Source organism: Octodon degus, unplaced genomic scaffold (assembly GCF_000260255.1).
Source record: "Octodon degus isolate 3935 unplaced genomic scaffold, OctDeg1.0 scaffold00116, whole genome shotgun sequence".
Classification (NCBI taxonomy): domain Eukaryota; kingdom Metazoa; phylum Chordata; class Mammalia; order Rodentia; family Octodontidae; genus Octodon; species Octodon degus.
The window spans coordinates 1,094,273-1,100,871 of NW_004524692.1; positions in this window are offsets into that span (position 1 = coordinate 1,094,273).

The window sequence follows — 6,599 nt, forward strand, 5'->3', positions numbered from 1 at the left end:
TAAATAAAATTAAAAAAAAAATCACCAGCTTCAGGGCTCAGAACATGACTCCCAGGGAGAGTGGTCTGGCAGGCTGAGCGCTGTGAAACAAGCTCTTTCTGGCCTTCCCGCATTCTCTTGATTGCCTCTCACCCCACCCCAACCCTCATAAAAGTAGTCCTAGAAACGAGAATTTTTTTCCCCCAAGGTTGGTGATAGAAACTAGAACTGTTCTCCGCAAAGCAAGCCATAGAATCATCAAAGGTCATTCTCTGACCTCCCTTTCTGCCTAAAGACCCTCATGTGACAGGTGCTCTGTTCTACACCCAGGAGGAAAGGAGTGCTGCGCAGGCCATGAAGAATCTGGACAGTGAGAACTTTCTGGACAACTCTGAGCCCCAGTCTATTATCATGAGGTCATACACTTTTGGTTCAGTCACATTTCTCCATGGCTGCCCATTCTTCATCAAATCGAAGCAGAAGGTTTTCCCTTGTGCTTTGGGTCTGCGTTTTTGAGATTCTCATGTCAACACTTTAACAATTGTCTCCCACCCCTCCCCTCACTTTAGTGTTAAATAAATCTGTTATGCTTATCTCTTGTCTTATGTTATAGGAGTGTCATCCTTAACTTGTGTGATGGTGATTTATTTTTTTAAAAAGTTACATCGTGGGCTGGAGAGATGGCTCAGTGGTCTAAAGCACCTACTTAGAACAAGCTTAGCAAAAGCATCAGGGACCGCGGTTCAATCCCCCAGCACCACATGCCAGCCAGCCCGCCCCCTGGTGGGCTGAGCTGGCCTCTCTCTCTCTCTCTCTCTCTCTCTCTCTCTCTCTCTCTCTCTCTCTCAAATAAATAAATAAATAAAATTAAAAAAAAAAGTTACATCGTTTTAATCTCTACATCAGCAACCATTTATTAGCACTTATGTGTACCAGTGTAGGATGAGAAGGAAAAAAGTTTCCTTCTACTCTTCTAGGTTCTTTGGCTGGCCTATACAGGAACTTGACATAAAGCATATGGCTAGGAGAATCCCATTTTAATAACATATGAATGCATAGGAGTCCCACCAAATATCAGATTTGTATGATTAGGTTTTCCTAACAGGGACAAAATATCTGGCAGCCACAATTTAAAAGAAAGAGAGATTTATTTTTGGCTCATGGTTTCAGAGGTTGCAGTCCACGGTCAGCTGGCTCCAAGCAGAAGCACCATGGTGGAAGGGTGTGGTAGAGGGAAAGCTGCTGAACTCAGGACAGCTGGAAAGTGGAAATGAGGACAGCAGGGGGGAAAGGGCCAGCAACCAGATGTGGTCCCTAAGGTCAGGACCCATGACCTATCCAGACACATTCAAAGTGAATTTTACTAATTTCCTAGGTGTGTCTCAAGTCAAGCTAGAGAATAATCAAGGTTAACTACCACAAGTCTCAAGGGTAAAGTAATTGAAGCCTATATAATATTTTGAGCTACAGAAGGGAATACGAGTTTGGCAGTTAGGGGAAAGCTGGGGTCGACAATCCCTGGGATAGTGAGGGAGGTTCAGTAGGTGCTAAGTTAAGTTTGCCTTATTAGGCAGGTAAGTCTCTCAGACTGTAATTCTTCCTAGTATGCATCTCTTTACTAGTGAAAACTTCCTTTATATATAAATTTTTTTTATAAAAGGGCAGCTTTTGAGAGCTGCTTCTGTGTCTGCAGTTTCTCAAAATAACTAGCTTGAAATCAATATACTGAAGAGATATTTTGGGGTAGTATATTCTGGTGTCCTACAGTCATATTTTGGGGTGTCCAACATCAGGCACCTTGGGCCAAAAAAAAAAAAATCCTACAACAAACCCATGATAGTGACACTATTTCCCCCTTCTTTACAGACATTGAAACTGGGTCTTAGAGAAGCCATGCAACTTGTCACTCGTCCAAAGTTACATAGATGCTATGTGACAGGATGAGGTTTTGAACTTAGGTGGATTTATTATAAAGCCCAAAACCTTTCTAAAAGTAAGGTATAACTCATGTGCCATAAATCTATATTTTCAAGTGTGCAGTTTAGTGGTTTATATCCCCAAGGTTGTGTACCTCTCACTACTATCAAATTTCACATTTCACTTTCATTGCCTTAAAAGCTCCTGTAGTTATTAAAGCTTCTGTAGTCACTCCCTATTTCTTTTCCTCCAGTCCTTGGCAAGCACTAATTTTCTTCCTGTCTCTATGGGTATATCTATTCAGTTTATTTTATGTAAATGCAATCATATACTATGTGGCTGTCTATGTCTGTTTTTTTTTTTTTTTCTTGGTAGAGCTAGAGATCTTAACCACTATGTTAGAAAATTAGAAATGGGAATTTTATCTGCTTAGACTAAAGGATAACACTTTCTAGCTGCTCATGGTTGAGGCAGGATAACTATATATATAAAAAATTACAAAAATTCCATTCTACTGAATAAAGACTTACTGAATACTCCTATAAACAAAGCTGTGAGCTGGGCACTCTGCTAGCACTTGTGCGTGTCAAAATTACTCATAGAATGTGATAAAAATAGATTTCTGAGTTTCACTCCCTAGAGCTTCTGCTATTGGGATCTGAACTGGGCCATGAGCCCTTTGTTTTTCTAGCAAGTATCTTCAGATGATAATGACAACATAAAGATTTCTTTTAATGTGCTTGTAAAGATACCTGAGTGTCTTGTTAAAGCCCAGAATCTCTATTTTTCCCCCAATGGTTCTAGGATGGGACCAGAGGGTCTGCATTTCTGATTAGCTCCCTGGTAGTGCTGGTTTGTTGTTTGGGGGCCACAGGATACAAAATTAGGGTCAGACAAGCCCTCATTCTTGCTTAAGGAGCTTGCTCTAATATGCAGAGAGGCCTGCATGCAGTGGACTAGGTTTAAGGCAAAGTGGACTATCCTAATAAAGACCCAAGTACATTATGGTTAGAACCCTCCTTTCATGCCTGATTGTATGTAGATCATAAGACATCAAGAAAGACAATGGCGTGTATGCAGTGTTTGTTTTACTGTTCAGCAAGATAGGAAAATATATTATGTTTTTAACACATATTTCCACACCAAATGGTTACTATCTTCAGAAAAAAATATTACAGCTAAAGAAGTAAGCCCTAATTTTCCAGAAAATTCACTGATGTGGAAAACTTCATTTCCTGATAATGCTGGGGAAATCTGTGTTTTGTAGGGCACTCCATATGTTGTTGGTGCTCATGAATTGTTCAGTTTTATTATCCTCATTAACAGGGATAATGGTTGCTTTTTAACAATCATGATCACCATCTGGAGCCTGAAAAATCATAGCTAGAGGCTCAGGTAGAAGGAAGAGATGGTCTTGCCTGGCTCCCAGCATATTATTTTCTCATTGTCCAGCCCTGTGCTGCCTTGGCTGCCAGGTACACAAGAGCCATAGGGACAGATGCAATGTTCTGGTTCGAGAGAAGACAGAAGCAAAGCAAAACAAAACTGAACTCAGAGTGTGCAGGGAACATTGACTCCAACTTTGCTGTTTAATCTCATTTCTGTCTTAGAAGTTCACCAAGTAGTTTTCCATGTGTTCCTCTCAAACACCCTAGCGACCCCTAGCCTTGCTATTAGTATTGTGACAGGGAGGCTATGTGACTAAGTTCCTGGTTGCCTAGTTCCTGGGGTGAATTGGGTTTGAGTACCTGAGCATCTCTATGCTTCATAGAGAAGGGCGTGAGAAGGAGGTGGCTAGACCACCATGCTGTCTGGTAACCATAGCAACCCTGCATCCTGCCTGCCCTTGTAGGCTCTTCAAGGCTTCCCTCCACACCTGTCCTATCTTTGCAAGCATTCACAGCCAGCAAAGAAGTAGTATTTGAGACTAATTCAGCCCTAATGTTCAGGAGCAGTGGAGTATAGTCTGGCTGTCTTTTTAACTGCCTAAATACTTGGTACCTCTTGGGATAATAGGAGGAGCAGGATGGACAGGGAAATTGATGGAGTAAAACCCACCAAGGACATAAAAGACCAGTTTTTGATCCACTCAGACAGGACAATGTACAATGTTCACATTCAAGATTTCATAGGCCCCACTCTAAGCAATTAAATGTGTTGCTCAAGGAACAATTGGCTGGTTGGCCAGGTTTTCTAGAGTGGGGGCAGTTTCTAGACAAACTGTGGAGTTGGAAAGAGATGTTAATAATTTTTTTCACAGGGGTGCTGAACTGCTTTAGGAGTGTGCATGGCAGGGGGTGAACACTGTGAGGCACAGCAAACGAAACAGAATGCAGGGGGCCACCAGGCTGAGGTTTGCAGCCCTAATCCATCGTCAGAAACTGGGCCAGTTCTGGAGTGTGCAGACAACAGCACAGAGAAAGCAGGCCCCTGCCAGTGCTGTCCTTCCCAATTCCAGCTCTTCCTCTGCTGCCCCTGGCTTACTCTCCACAGTAGCTTCTTCCTTACATGAAACTTCAAAAATATGGAGCTACTCCATCCATTGCTATCAAATTGTAAAGAAGTTGAGATCAAATGTTGACATTGCATGGATGCTTGAGACCACTATAACGAGTTTACCCAATCAGCTACTTGTGGGTTTTTGACCAGTGACACATAAACACGGTGAGTGTTTACATGAGAGGGTGTAGGAGGATTCGAGGTCTAGCGACCCTGCATTTCCGTTCCTGCTGTCCTCTGTAAACAGTGATGTATGGTTAGATAAGAGGCAGACTGTGCTATATTAAGGATAAGGAATATTTTCCCATAGAGGGAGTGAAATAGTGAAATGCAGTGTTTCTCTCCTGCCATAATTTTTTTTTTTTTTTTTTGCAACCAGAGTGGGTGATATTTTACATTAAGAAATGAAAATATTCTATTTGAGCACTTTCAGGAACTTTTGATCCACTATTCTGTATTTCTTATCACCTACCACTGAGGACTAGGCTAAAGAATTAGACTTTCTGTGGTATGGATACAGGTTGAAGAAGTGATCTATAGCATGTAAAAATTGTTTTTCTTTTCAACTTTTTCCTAAGTGCTCTTTTAAGTGCCTTACCTACTGCCTTTGTCCATTAGTGTTGCTATAAAACATACACAAGCCTGGGCACTTTATAATAAATAGATATTTATTGCTCATAGTCCTGGAGGCTGAAAATCCAAGCTCAAGGTGCTGAGAGTTTCAGCGTCTAGCACCTTCCTGCTGTTCCTCTGGCAGGAACAAATATTGACTGCACAATAGTGGGTAGGCCGAAAAAGGAAAGGGCTTAGCTAGTGCTCTTCAACCTTTTTTCATAAAGTTGTAAATCCCATTCATGGTTTAATGAACTCCTCAAGGCCCCGCCTCTTAATACCATCACATTGACATTTAAGATCCAACATAGAATTTTGAAGGAGACGACATGAAAATCATAACACCTACTTAGATTATTTCTTAGTTACTTTCTTGTCACTGAGACACAGTACCTGACATCCACAACTTGAAGGAGGAAAAGTTTTATTTTGGCTCACAGTTTGTAGAGGTTTCAGTTCAGAGCTGGCTGGTCCCAAGAAAGGGCCACACAGTAGGGTAGAAACAGCTTAGGGCACAATGGTGGGAAGCAAAGAGCAATCAAGGCAGAGGGAGGGAGATAGATGCCTCTGGGCTATGCCCCAGTGCCTCACCTCCTCTGACCAGGCTTTGCCTCCCAACACCATGCTTAGCTATAATCTCCTCAGTGAACCAATCTGCAGGTGAGCCTTCTGTCCTACCATCCCATCCCTTTCTGAAAGCCCCACCTAGGAGCACCTGAGGCTTTGAGGGAGCATCCAGTTATAAACCTTAACAATATCATACTCTTTTTTTTCAGGTAAATTTTAATAATTAGATTATTGCTGCTAATCTGCCACTATGAACAACTGATACATTCTATAGTTAACTATTTTTTCTTAAAGCTAGCTTCTCTCAAGTTCAGTTCAGATTGGCCGCATAAAACACAGTGAATGTTTAAACTATAAAAAAAAAGTTTATCATAGGAAATGACACATTGCTTTTGGTCTCCTTCATTGCACACACAGTTGTCCCATTGTTCTTTCTGAAGCAGTTACAGAAGTCCTGTTTCATAAGTGTGTTTGAGTTGTGATAAAAGATAGACTGCATGTGGCCGCTGTATGCTGTCCCTCGGAAAGGCAGGGTCATGAAAACATCATGGTATGTCCTCCTTATTCATGGGCTCTAGCATTCCAGGATTCCAGGATTTCCCTAAAGTGCCAATGATCAAGAAAAGAGCATTGTTTTGAACTGATGCAGGACACTGAAGTGTCGTGACAGTACAACTTAAGACCATCATGGAAGAGGTCTTCCAGAACTGCTTCAGAAGCTGGTAAGAACGAGGGGTTAAGTGTGTTTGAAGAGAAGGAGAATGTTTTGAGGGGCATTAATGGCAATGTGTCTTTTACTATCATATATTTTAAAAGTTTAAATACAGTGCATTCTTTAATCATACCTTGTGTCGTCCATAGGTAAACCAGCCTTGGGTTGTGGGATTTAGATATACTGACTGATGATTCATTTTGGTGGCAAAGTGATGTTTTCTGGGCCGTGCACGAGCCCCTCCTCCATTTCTCTTCTGAGTCACTGTAGCTGTCTGCTGCATGGAGACAGCAGCTGTGACTGCCTGTGAGAC